Source organism: Montipora capricornis, chromosome 8 (assembly GCF_036669925.1).
Source record: "Montipora capricornis isolate CH-2021 chromosome 8, ASM3666992v2, whole genome shotgun sequence".
Lineage (NCBI taxonomy): Eukaryota > Metazoa > Cnidaria > Anthozoa > Scleractinia > Acroporidae > Montipora > Montipora capricornis.
In genome coordinates, this window is record NC_090890.1 from 52,458,623 (window position 1) to 52,473,385 (window position 14,763).

The 14,763-nt window shown below is 37.1% G+C and overlaps 1 long non-coding RNA gene across 1 annotated transcript in view; it reads right to left on the minus strand.

The window, feature by feature from the left end:
* Nucleotides 1-14,763, minus strand: part of LOC138060042 (uncharacterized) — a 37,320-nt gene continuing 22,557 nt past the window's right edge. Inside the window, exon 3 of the long non-coding RNA XR_011134287.1 lies at nucleotides 1-229. This is a non-coding gene — a long non-coding RNA (uncharacterized lncRNA). The remainder of the gene's footprint in view (nucleotides 230-14,763) is intronic.

Below are 14,763 nucleotides of genomic sequence, written 5' to 3' on the forward strand. Positions count from 1 at the left end.
ATGTATCCAAAATATATGCAACCAACTTCTCTGTTATAACTTTTGAAAGGTTTCCCCAGAAATGAGTAACAACTCGAAAACCCACAATCCTCTGCTGTCAGTAGCAAAATATCAATCGGCAGATCAGCACTTCCCCAAGGTTTCATATCAGGTCCAATATCACTCATTTTTGGTGGCTTGACACTGAGTTTTGGGGGAATGCCCTGACAAAGTTCCCTCTTCTTTCCACCTAAGATTTAAAAACAATGCAAATTTATTTATCATCTACTATCTTCTATATATATGCTTAAGGGGGCTGCCTAACGGTCTCCCGGTCGCCTGGGGCGCCTTACTTGCGAGTGCAGCCAACCAAATTTCTCAACAAGTATCTTATCACAAGGTGATTCATCCTCAATTTCAATTAATTAATTCTGGGCTCTTGAAAAAATGACTCGGGCTCCTAACTTTTAATGCCAGAAGCCCGAAAGGCTCCGGAAAAATTGTCACAGGCAGAAGCAAAACATTCCTGCTTAGAATTAAGATCTAATATTCAAGTACATGGTTATTACATTCGACAGCTTTCACTTGAATATTTGGCAAAGGCACTGTTGCCTACTGGCATAGTTGTGCAACAAAATTAATTTGTCATGCTTTGTGTGCATGCTCTTATGTTTTAAATAAAACATTACAAGAGAAGAAGGAAACTCTGACAGCTGGCTGAGAGTTCTGTCTTTTGCAGAAATCAAGTGTGATTAAAATTAATTTTACCTGGGTTTTGGGTTCTCAACTAGACGCTCCATGAGCGTACACTGGGTTGCGTGTGGTAAGTGTTACTCAAAAACAGAAGGGACTGAGTTGGGTGGTATTGAACTGCAGTGTTCCACTCAATTTTTTCAAGTTGGGGGTCCTTAAGACAACTTAAGGGGCCAGCAGAGGCCCTTTGGCTCACATTGATACGACAAAACAGATCTTTTTCTGAGGTTAAAATCCTGGCTACTGCCTATTAATCATTTGTTAGAAAGAAAAAATTCCTGTCATCGTAAGAAAAAATAGGCACGCATAGCGTACGTGTGGTAGTGCAGTAACACAGCGCTTTATTCCATATTGTCAACTGAGCTGCGTTTTGTCTTCCAGGATATTCAAATTATCTTTGCGTAATATGTAGCTCTAATAGTACACAATATCGTTTTGGTATTGTATATCATTGTCGCGTCACGGTAAAAGTCTTAGGTAAATAGTCTCCTGAGAAGAAATGTGGTTACTAGCAAAGTACTAAACCCAGAAAGATTAAAGAAAATAAAAGGGAATCGAGAAACATTGGCTTCTGGGCTGACATGTTGATCATTTTCAAGTTCCTTAACCACAAGTTTAAGCGTGCACTCTGAGCGTCCGACGGCTTTGTAATACAAATGTTCACTGAAGTTAATCCATATCCAGCAGGGTTAGTATCTGGATGGGTGAGCCAAAAAAAATATACTACTTCGAAACAGAAGCAAAGGACCGAAAATTATATTTTAACGCCCAAAAATGCAATGTACAGATTTTGTTAGCTTGCTTTATGCTTGCAAAACAAATATTAAAGAAAAAGTAAATAAATATTGAAACTCAGTTTTTAGGAAGAGCAGAAGGACGTTTTCAGGACGGTCGATCGATAATAATATATTTTGCCATCAGCAACAAAATTTACGACATCAAAACAACATTAATTTTTTACAGCAAATATAAAAAGTTACCATCAGTGAAAAACATTTTGGGAGATTTTTGCTACGTTTTAAATTTGTTATTGCACATTTGGCTGCACAAGTAAATCGCAAAATTGAAAGTGACATCGAATTCAGCGGGCGCTGTGATCAAGTTACCGTGGCTTGTTTACTCGTGAAACAGTGAAGCATCTGTGTCAAATGATGGCAAGATACCGGGTTTTTCTTACCATAGTTTTCTTTTTCTTTCAAGTGTTATAAAGTTTTACAAGAAATGTGCAAATTAAAAAGAAAGATCAAAATTGCTCAACTCTTCAGGTTGACCATTGTTTCTGCAAAGTCAACAATTTACTCTCCAAGACAAGGTTATTTATCACCATCGTTTTGGAAACAGCAGCTACTTCATTACTCATCAGCGTCACAATTTTTTGCTGATTTTGAAGCTCATTTTGTTGAAACTCAAGCACGCTTCCAACAGACCTGTTCAGGCGCGGATCCAGGATTTGGAAATGGGGGGTGAATTATTGTTATAATGTAATAGAACCAAAGCCTGGTTGAGGTGTTTGAGGGATAAGAAAAAAAAAAGGAAAGAAGGGGGGCACAGAAAAACAGGGGGGGGGGGGGGGGGGGAAAATTCACCCATTTTACCTTCCCCTGGATCCGCGCCTGCACTGTTCCAACAGACCTAGTGTGTTAAAACGCACTAGTTCGCCCATTGTTAAAGAACCCTGACTTGGACCATACATGTAAGATTTTGAAGAACTTTTGCCCGAGTATTAACCCTTTGTTTTCCAAACGAGCCGAAACCGGCCAGACTTAGTATTTGACTCTGTCTAATGCCTCTGTCTAATGCCTAAAAGCTTCTATAGTTAACACGAATCATACATAATGAACATACTCCAGTTTCATTAGCAAAACGTTACAAAAAATATTTTACATATTTTTTGCGGGAACCCGGTACAGTCACAAACCTCCTGTCCCCAGATGTTCAAAAGGTGGAAAACGCTATCCACCGGATAAATCACTAACCATTGGATAGCGCAATCGGCTTCGCTATGACCTATACACTGGATAGTGATTTATTATAGCACTATCCATCATTTGAACGACTGGGGCCTGAACGATTTGAACTGGCATTCATTAGAACTGAGACGCAAAATTGCGCGACTTACTACCATGTACAAAATAGTGAACAGTAAAATTGCGGTCCATATCCCGGAGTACATTGTACGCCCCGCACGTGTTACGCGCTCCAATCATAGCAGTAAGTTCATTAACACTGGCAGTAACAGTAACAGTAACACCTACAAGTACAACTTTTTTACCAGAACCATAAAAGAATGGAACACTCTACCTTCTTTTTTATTAGATCAGCCATCTGTGGACGATTTTAAATCTGCTATAATGAACTATTTTAGTCTCTCCAACTGATTTTGTTTATTTATTATTATTATTATTATTGTTATTATTATTATTATTATTATTATTATTATTTATTCATTTATATTTTGTAACATTTAATAGCACTTTCACAGTGATGGGAAACCTTTGTGAATTATAATATATAGCTAAATTTAAGCATTTGATTAACAAACCAGTCAAAAGTACGGAATAAAATTCTTAAAGTGCTACTATGATCAAATTTTGATCCCTTGAATTTTTAGGTTTATCACATAATTCCAGGAATGACTAAAAACACCATTTCCCATTTGGAAATATCTGCATTTGATCCAGAGATGTTTATGAAAAATGTGTAAAATATGAAACGTGACAGCTGATGACGTCGTTCACTCAACTTCAGCAGTTCTAGATGATGTCGGAGGAAGAAATCCCGACACCGCTGAAGTCATGTGAGAATGCCATGCATTTTTATTGGATGCTTTACTAGCCAAACTCAACTTAATTCTCATGATGGCTGCACACAATGAGGAATTTGTCTCATGAGGTGAAAAATATCAACGTTTGTTTTTATCCTCACAGCCTCGCAAGGCAAATTTCGCACCAAAATTTCCCTGCAGAAGTGAGGAAACAGCTGAGAAAACCACCTCGAGAGGCAGTATGATCAGCTCTTTCCTCACCGTGTGCGGCGGGCTTTAGGAATGAATATCATTGGTTCCAGAGATGTTTATGTTTGAAAAATGTGTAAAATATGCAAATGAGATGGCTGATGACGTCATTCACTCAACCCAATATAACATCAAGTATATAAATAGAGCTATCTTGGCCATTTGCAGCAGAGACCATTGAAACTCGGTAGGCCAATAATTCTACAGGCAACACACCTACGGCTAGCAGTATGGAGGCAGTGCGGCCCAGTGGTTAAGGGGCTTGCCTTGAGATCTGGGGATTCTGAGTTTAAGACACATTAATTCTGACCATTAGTTAAATTTGTCAGTCCCTGGTTCAACTTCTCAGCTGCACTTGTAAATATGTTGTTGAATGTTACGTTCCATTGTGATTGTGTTTCACTGGGCCTGAAAAGCCCCTATGGGGGAGTGGTCAATTAAGTATGCATTGTATTGTATTGGCTACAAAGAAATTGATTCCCATGGCAACTCACTCTTTTCCAGTCCCCTCCAACCTGATTTCAATATTTTTGGTGATCTTAAGCGAGAAAAATGTTTAACAATGCCACAAACTCAATGTAACATATTTATATGCTTGCAGGATCACGGAGATGAGGTACCATTGGCAAATATCAAAATAGCACGGCAAAGGTAGCTAGCAAGAGTTTTAATATCAGGGAGGTCTGGAACCCAGTATGTTACTATGGTAACAAAACTGGTATGCACATATTGTGGAGCACATCCACTAGAATCTTGCTGCAAATAATACAGCCTTTCTTTTTCATCATATTTGATCAAAATTCAGTTGATGTTATGACATCATCACTTGGCTAATTTGCATATTTAAAAACCTTGAATTATATCTCTAGAGCAAAAAAAGATAACAGAAAATAGTAAACAACATTCTTCTCATACATGCTTCACTAGCAATGCCATGCAATGAAAAAGGCCAAGCACTTGAGATTTTGTAGAACACCAATGTATAAACCACCTCAGCAAGTCTGAGATAAACTGCTTTTGAGTTATTTGCCAAAGCATGTCACACAACGTTATAAAGTTTTGTACAGAGCCACCGCGTTGGTATACCACCCTGGTCCACTATTATGGTGGCAAAAAATCAGGGATACCATAAACACCAGCATAATTATAAGCTGCACTTTCTTTCGCTAAACAAGACACCTCCAAAGGCGTATCCGTGGAATGCGCAAACAGTTAACACAAATTGTCCACTTACAGTGAACGTCAAGTACAGGTAAACTTCGGAAAATGGCGAGAGATTACCAGAAAGATACATCTGTAATATAACTTGAAGTTGTCTGTTGTAAAAACTCATTATTAATGTTACTAAATTTGCAAATGCAAACAAGGAAGCCCTATTAGCGGGTTCTCAGGATACGAGATCTTTCATTTATTTATTTTTTGGAATGAGACTTTATTTAAATCCTACAGTTTTACTTCCTTCCTTAACTCCGTTCATCCAAAAATTACAAGATCAGCCTTAAATCATCCGAAAAACTTATTACAGATCACAGTTCAACAACTGGGCCAGTTGTTCAAAAGCCGATTAATGCTAATCTCAGGTTAAAAATGAACAAACGAGTTTTATTCTCTACTCCCAAATGCTGTTCAAGGCTGATATTCCGTGAAACTTTACATTAGAAGAAGTCAAGAAGCAAAGGAAACTTTCACCAAAAAGTTGAAAACATGAAACAAAAGTTTACGCTAATCCTGGATTAAGGTAATCGCCTTTCGAACAACCGGGCCATGTATTCGAATTCCGGTCCCGTAATCCTGGTTTAGTTTCTTGCAAACTGTTTAAATCTGCTGTGGCGAAGACAAGAAGACGACATGTGTACTCCATTTCTCAGAATGCTCAAAAATGTTAAATTCCGTAATTGCGCGTTCTATAGTCCAGTCCAAAGTTCTAGTTTTACAATTCCATAATCTTGATTTCAGTATTAGAGTAACTTGGTACCAAACGTTTCACAATAACTTGAAATCTCGTCAAGAAAAAAGCTTAAATCCAGTAGTCAAGTGTGGGTTGAAATCGCCAAAAACTCTTTCTATTATCGATTCAAAACTCAACAAAAGCTACAAGTAGTAAATAGTTCTCACAAACTACAAAAGTTCGTCATGATTCTACACTCGAGCTGAACAAAAAACCATCAAACACGAAAACAAAAAACCCTAGTGATCGCTTCTCGAGAAAACACTGTCTAGTTACTACACTACCACACGTACGCAATGCGCTCCTACTTTAAAAAATATCCCGTATCTCCTCAGTTACTTACCTTGATCCAGAGTTACGTGTACCATACTATTTTTACATTCCTGGTGTATCCTCCATTTATCACCACACATGAAATCAATTATCATGTAAACAAGTTCGTAAAGATTACACGATTCAGAAATATTAGGTTTCATTTATTTGTTTCACTAAGTCACTAAAAAATTTTTGCCTCGTTTGTGAGTACTACTACAATTTTCTGTAAGTGATAACTCATCCGCCTGTTGGCGTGATCCAAAATGAATGGCTCATTTTTAGGAACTTTCAGTAAGATGCAGTACAGTGATACTCCTCAATGTAGTAATCTCGTTATGCTTGGTGCAACTCACCAGAGTGGTTGCAAGGACAGTGTGCATGTAAATGTCAAATTAATTTAAGCAAACAAATTAATGTTATTATGCTGTAAGGACCATTATTATTATTATTATTATTATTATTATTATTATTATTATTACTATTATTACTATTATTATTATTATTATTATTATTATTATTATTATTACTATTATTATCTTGTTTTCGCACATTGGACTTCCAATGCAACTTCCGTACTCCAGGAAGCTTGGTGACAACAAGTCTCCTCAAACTTCTAGGACCTTCCTAAGAATCCTTGCCGTGTTCAGAATAACACTTTTCTGAAGCTCGTCTATCTTGGTCTCTTAGCTATACCAATATTCTCTAGTCTCTTCTTTAGATCTTTTGGAACTGTTCCAAATGTTCCGATTACAATAGGAATTACCATATTATTATTATTATTATTATTATTATTATGTGCGACAGTTATTACATGTACATCGTGTTTTAGGCATTGTCTGAGACTAGCACTAAACTTTTTTTTGGAGTGACTAAATAGATTTTATTGTATAGATACTGATGAAATACCGGTACTAAGATTTTCCTTTTTTCTAACAAATCATAATAATCTTCAGTGTGCACAGTGAAGACATTTTTATCTTCCACATGTGAGGATAAAGCTGTTGTCCGGGTAACTAACACGATCAGCCAATAAAAAGCCAAGCTACTCTCCCTGGTACTTTTGTGCTGTACATGTAATATGATAAGTTCTTTTTCTCTACTACACTAATGTTTTATATCTTAATTTGACATTATCAGGGCTTTTCATCACTGTCATATAGAGTTTCATGTTACACATTAGTTTTAGCGGTTGAAGACCACTCTTTTGTCATTTCGAAAATGAATAAAACAAGTTGTTTTTAATCTGGACATTTTAATCATGATCAGTATCTATATCATTAACAGAAATTGACTGTTAGATTAAAAGTTCCCTTTCCAAATTTAAGAAATATTAAATAGTCAGACTATTTTCCCAATCCCATAATGCAATACATTTTAGGGGGTTCTTTACATAAAAATTAGTTTACCTAAATGGTAGAAATGCTGTCAACGGGAAGGAAGAATGTTCAATTATGCTTGTGGTAATTTAACGACGGTTTGTGCATGGAATTAAAGGGAGATTTTAATAGCTCTTCCTTAATAAGCAGGGACGGTACAAAACGTGGGCCCTCAACTGGACCTCCTTCTGAATCCCATTCGAGAGAAGAAAGAAAGCGATAGATGGTTTTTACAGTGATGTCTTCAAATTCTAAAATCAAAATCGCAAGGCCTTCTGAATGTTTAGCTGAAGGAGATTGAAGATAACCTACATAGAAATAAATCTTTTTTCAAGGTCCCAGTTCCATAACGTCTTTCATGTCGAAAATACAGTATTTTGAATTTCTGAATTGTCACCTTGTGTGAAACCACGATATAATGCTATTTGGTTGCAAAAAATGTCCATCCCTGTGAATCTAAGCAGTTTGAGCCTTTTAGGTACATTAGGAGATGTGTTCATACATTGTACACATGTATTTTATCTCATGAGTACAATGAATACAAGTTAGTTCCTCTTGGGAGTGTATCACGCTTCAGTGAACTGGATATCCATTGTTTTACTGCAAATAACCCCCAAAATAAACTGCAGATTTCTGTGCAGCCTCCTATAGAGGCCCAGTCTGGTCAAAATTGTATTTAAAATGAAAGGCTGAACTGATTTCATTTTAGTTGACAATAACAACTTATTTACTTATGGTGCAGTACAGTGGGCTCAATTATAACCATCAATTTTATCACTAAATGGATGCTTACACTGGAAAAACCAGTTTGATAAAACAAGATGGACTAGTCCAGAAGTTCGGGCTGTGGCGGCTTCAAAGAGTTGACATGATTCAGGCAGAGCCTCCTTTTCTCCTCCTCAGTAAAGAAAACAACAAAAGGAGGCTCTGCTCGCAGGTGTATTCCGACATGTAAAAATTTTATTTTTACTGAGGATTAATTTTGGGACTGAATTACTTTTTTGCATTTCAGTCAATTTTTGCATGTGAATTTATTTTAGCCTCAAAAGTCAATATTTCCAAATCAATTTATTTTGAAATGTGATTTTTTTTTTAGACTCAATAAATTCTTGTTAACATGAAATATAGTTTTTAATTATGAGTTTATTTAGTAAGATATATTTTTATAAAATGAAAATTTATTTTAATCAGTGTGAATTTATTTTGATAAGAATTATTTTAGTTCCACGATGCATTGCTCTGCACCAGTTTCCTTGGCTCCATGATTTTTCCTGCCACGTTTCAAAGATGGAGTCAATGGAGGATTCTCTTCGTAATCGAATCGCCATTGTCGATATAGCAAGAAATGCCATTGTGCAAATCGACTGAATAACACAACTTGTCTGTGTAAATGAGTCTTCTTCTATTTCGCCAGCAGCGAGTAGTGTTCAATCCCCTTCAAGCGCAAATTCTCTTCCAAGCGGGAGTGTTCTCAGTCGACCATCGCTACCTCGGGTCATCAATTCAAGAGATCGAAATGCGCTGGGTGAGCTGAGAAGATTTCCGCCTAATGGAATTTTCCTTGCTGCATCTTACAGGAGTGGTAGCTTAAGACAAGAAAATGCCACTGGGATATCGGAATAAATTGAGACTTGAGAGCCAAAACCGCATAATCACGGGGTTCATATTCGATAAACGGTGGAAGAAAAGTACTATGTATAACAAGATAAAGAATCAATTTCCAGAGGACTGCAGAAACACTGAATTCAAATTTGGTGGTTGGTGGAATGCTTGTAAAGCCAACCTTACATTGTAGCCTCTAGGGTGGGGTGAAAATTGATGGCAGCATCCCGCTGACTCAGATCTATCAGTTCAGCAGGTGCTGTTTAATTATGTGTAACTGTTGGGCGACGATCTCAATGACCTTGATGAATCTGTACTAGAAACCAGTGCATTTCAGACAGATGCTACTGTAAGTAATGCAGGAAATGCGGAGGAAACAGTTATTGATTCACCAGGTGATGCAGTGATTATTGAAGTTGATGGTGCTACAGAAATCAGGGAGAAAAAAATCACTGATATCGCACAAGAAATGATTGTAAAAGAATGCAAACACTGCCAAAATTTTCATCAGAAATCCTCAAGTGTGCTCAAGAAAAAATCCTTACTGGCAGGCAGTTAGACATAACAGATCCAGACAGTGAGATCTCTGGAGACACTACGTATATATTGGTTGATAAAGAAAACTTGCTTGATACTGGTTTGGATGAGATATCAGCCTTGGTGAACTGCCATTTACCTATTATATGGAGGTCCTTGAAAGGACTTTTTTCACCTCATGCTAATTTAAAGAAAAATACTTTCATGGAGGTCTCCATAAAGATTTGGCTGAGAGGTACATGGCACTTGGTGTTCTCATGGGTCTCAGTGTCCCTCAAAATGGCAAAATACCATGGTTTATCCAGGAAGACGTAATTGCACAATATTGTTCCAGGAGTGGCATCATCACTATGTATTGGGGTTTGAGCAAAGTGGGTATTCTTCAGCTGATTGTGAGCCTACCTCCATTTCTCTATTTGTTCAGACCATCAGTTGCAAGTGGTCTCAATGTCAAGAAACTGATGCATTTGCTAACTTCTGTGTCTGATAAGGAAGGATCAAATTCCTGCAAGAACCAGAAGTTACAATGCATTTCTAAGGTACATTAGGGAAGTCTACGCCAGACAGAGGGTTGCCGGTTCAACAACAATCACTCTAGGCATCTTGCTTGTGGCACTGATGAGGAGCCAGTCCTTGGCTTTAAAAGGTCTCCCAAGATTCACTTTGTTTAATTTCTAGCAGGCTTTGTACCGATAGCAAACACGTGTAAATGTCCTCAACCTGATGTACACAAATGCCACTCACAATGGATGTTTTCCGCTCACCAAACTCTTCACCCTCATCCTCTTTTGTCTTTCTCTTTAATTGTACAAGTCATTTAAGTAGACCATCTTAGGTCATTGTAGCTCATTGTAGGTCATTGTAGGTCTCACTGTAGATCACTGTAGAACTCTCACTATAGGTCATATTGTAGGTCATCGTAGTTCATAGTACTGTAAGTCATTGTAGATCACTGTGGGTCATTGTAGATCACTGTGGGTCATTGTAGCTCATTGTAGTGCTCTCATTGTAGGTCATTATAGGTCATTCCTTGTTTTAGTAACTACAACTTGTCTGACAAGACAAACCCCTATTTCACACTACACAAATATCTAGACCCCCTTCCTGGATACCTGCTGGAATCCACTGTCTGGTCATGCTATAATAAATTATTATTGAAAGGTGTAGCTTATTCTTAGTTCTCTTTCTTGATAGTTCATCCCATAATAAGAGTTCATGTGGGGTACACTTAGTGTTAACATTCTCGTGGCTATAAGACACATCAAGTTTCAGTAACAAGCAAAGAGGTCAATTAGCTACATGTGTTTTTGCTGAACTTGTGTCCAAATGTTGCAGGTAATGATTAAAGAAAGACACTCTCTCCTTTTCCTCTTATTTTCTCATGAAGCCTGCCTTTCTTGCCAACTACATGTAGCCTCTCAGTGAGCACACCTTATGGTAGAAGGAAGTGGTGGAATTCAGTCCAACCAAAACATCCATTAAGTGCAAATTATCTCCATAAGGTGATGCACCTATAAATGAGCATCTCTTAATTGAAGGGGACTTTGTGTACGCTTCCTCAAACCCCCAAAATGTTTGCTCAACCAACTCTTCTGTCCATGTGGTCTCTTGCGGAGAAAGAAAAACAACTATAACTATTTCTTTTAAGTTCTACACTGTACATAAAAAGCTGAAAGCATCTCTGGTTTCTCTCCCAGTTAACTTGTTGCTGCAGCATATCAGTTTCCCAACAAAACATTTAAGTCAGTTTCAAAAATTAGGATGAAACTACGGAGGGGATATCACAAGAAGATGGAAGAAATCTCACTAGCATGATTCGATTATGAAGAGAATCCTCCATTGACTCCATCATCAATGTGGCAGGAAAAATCATGGGGCCAAGGAAACTGGTGCTGAGTAATCCATCATGGAACTGAAAATAAATTCTTATCAAAATAAATTCACACTGGTTAAATTGTCATTAAAAAATATATTTTTTTTTACTGGAAAAAATTCATAAACAAAAACTATATTTTATGAAAACAAGAAATTATTGATTCTAAAAAAAAATCACATTTCAAAATGAATTGATTAGCAAATACTGACTTTTGAGGTTAAAATAAATTCATTCATGTGTGCAAAAAAAAAAAATTCAGTCCCAAATTTAATCTTCAGTAGCAATAAAACTGTTTTTACATGCTCGAATATTGCACCATAAGTAAATAGGTTGTTATGGTTGACTAAAATGAAATTGTTTTTACATGTAATACAATTTTGACCAAATCGGCCTCCATAGCCTCAGGTATTAGTAATTGAACAACACAATAAGGTGACTAAAAATCTTAAATAATTGCAGAAAATTGTGTATAAGACAAGGAGGTGACAGAAAATTGAAGATTGGGATTGTAACACACCGACAAAAAATCGTGAAATTTGTAATTTTCACAATTGCATTCAATCGTGGACATACATGTACATGTACATGTAAGTGAGTATAAAGACAAAGTTATCTCCTAATGGACTTGAAACGTTTAAACTGCAGAGAATCATAATGAGACATTTGTTTCCACTCAAAACATATTTCTTTATCTGGTGTGACACGTCACACAATTTGAAAATTTAACATGCTGTATTTTCAAAACCAAAAACGTTACAGAAGTTGTAATTAACTTGTAAAAAGATTTATTTCTACCCAATATCTTCAACCTCGCATAGCTAAAAATCAGGGAGAATTCACGGGTTTGATTTTACAATTTGTTCAATGTCACTGTGAAAATCATCTATTCTAGGTTAGTTTTAGCTAAGCGTAGGAAACTGGAAAGAAGGATGCTACTTACAGGCCTCCCTGAGGATAAGACGGCATATCGTAATACACGTGATGAATACACAAGACTACTAAGTGACACTAAGACCAAATACTATGCTGACTTAATTGAAGAATCCGCTGGAGACACTAAGAAGCTTTTTCGTATCGTTAACTCTCTTTGTAAAGTCGACAATCGTTACGATACATTACCACCAAACAATAGCTCTCAAATTTTAGCAAACGACTTTGGTGCTTTTTTCATCAAGAAAATCGAGCTTATCCAAGAAGATATCGATAACATCGTAGTTAACCAACCAGAATTAGACTCGTACCATCTTCACGCCAAATTAGAACGTTTTCCCGACTTACAGAAGACAGTGTCCAACGTATCATCATGTCATCAAGCAACGCTACCTGCACACTTGACCCAATGCCAACGTGGTTAATCAAACGCTGCTCAGATGTGTTGACGCTTGTTATCACTCAATTGCTAAATCTGTCATTACTGGAAGGTCATGTACCTGCACCATGGAAAAACGCTGTAGTTAAACCTATGCTAAAGAAGTCAGGCATCGATCCTATCTTAAAGAATTACAGACCTGTGAGTAATCTTCCGTTTGTTGCTAAAATCGCCGAGAAAGCTGTCGTCGACCAGTTAATGGAATACTGTACTACTAACCATCTTCTGCCTAATAACCAATCTTCCTATAGAAAACATCATTCAACAGAAACAGCACTTGTTAAAGTACACAATGATATTCTTGCCAGCATGGATAATCAGGAAATCACTTTTCTCATACTACTTGACCTAAGCGCTGCCTTCGATACGATCAACCACAGTCTAATGATGGACATTCTAGAGAGCGATTTTGGTATAGTCGGTGTGGTCAAGAGATGGTTTAGATCCTACCTAGATGAACAAAGGAGACTTTTGTCTGATTGGCTGTTGAAAATTGTAGTATCCAGTTTTCCAACCGCGTGCTGTGATGTAAACAAAGATGGCTTTCGAAGCGGTGATTTGAACCTGTGCTTCTATGATCGTTCTATATAGCTTCTGCCAGTTGAAGGTGGTCATTTAAACTTTAAGTGACAGGGAAAGATTCTGCAAGGGGCATTTTAGTTGGCGGAAAGTTTTCTTTCGTTACGCTTTTTGCAAGCAGCCCTTTTAGTCTGCTCGGGGAAGCAACGCCTCTGAAGTTGCTTCGAGTCAGCTTTTATACTTTTTAGCTTTATTTCTCCATTTAAGTGAATGCATCGGAACAAATGCTCAAAGTGCGAAAAGACCCGAGCAAAGGCCAGATTCCTTTGTTGGGAAGGGAGTACTATCTAACGTGGTTGCGAAATATATCCCTCGAGCTCGCAGGCTTCGATTTATCCAACTTGAATGCAGCGCTGGAAGGAAGTATGTCACTTCATTCACTTTCTTGCATTTATCGTTTAGAGTTATGAGATGTCCTCAGTCCTTTGAAAGAACATCTTATCTCAACAGATATGTCGACAGAAATTTAATACCAGCCGCGCCACCTCTATTTTGTGTATGTGTCTGAGGCCAACCTGGTTCACTGCATTTATCTCATGTGCAAACACTCTCAAGATACACTACCTTAAAAATTTCAAGAACTTTCATTTAACGGAACCAAAACATTATTCTTAGATACATCAACTGATCATGAAGGCATGCTTGATAATATATGCTACAATGAGTCAATAATGAAGCTCCAGTTTATTACTTTATTGGATAATTCTGTCCTTGATCTATGGTAACTCCATTAAGTCTAGCCATAGTAATTATTCATTGTTTTCATCATTTATGCTACCAGCGAATTCCGCAAAAGTGATGTTGATGTTCTTAGGAAATCTATACATTAGTGAGAAATGATGTGGTCACTGCCATCAGACTTGTAGGTTGTACTGAAATGAAATTTTCTGAATGAGTTCTCTTTGGGGAGGTAAAAATTTCACTTGACCATTTGTAGATGTAAATTACACCCACATTAAATGTACAATTAAAATTGGGATGTCTGGAAATACATAAAGCAGGTCTTGTCTTCTGTGCAATGTTTCAAACTAAAAGGGCAATTAAAGGCAAAGCAGACTTTGTGATAGAACTCTGACATAATATTAACTACTTATTAATTTTGATGTGAGCATTTCATGCTCATTCATATTCATTGCTCACTTTTGTGGTAAGTTACTATCTCACTGCAGAGAATAATGTAAATTTACCTAAACCAGGATGAAAATGTACAAAATGTGCAGCCATTGCAGTCTTAAATGTTTTTAGTCTATTAATTAACCCATTGACCCCTGAGGGTTCCCTATTGATGAGTTAAATACTAAGTATGGCCGGTTTAGGGGTGAAAGGGGATTATTAAATATAGTACATCAATAATATTACCGTATCAGTAATTGAGCCAGTATTTAATAACTAATGTGTCCCAATAAAATTTATTTT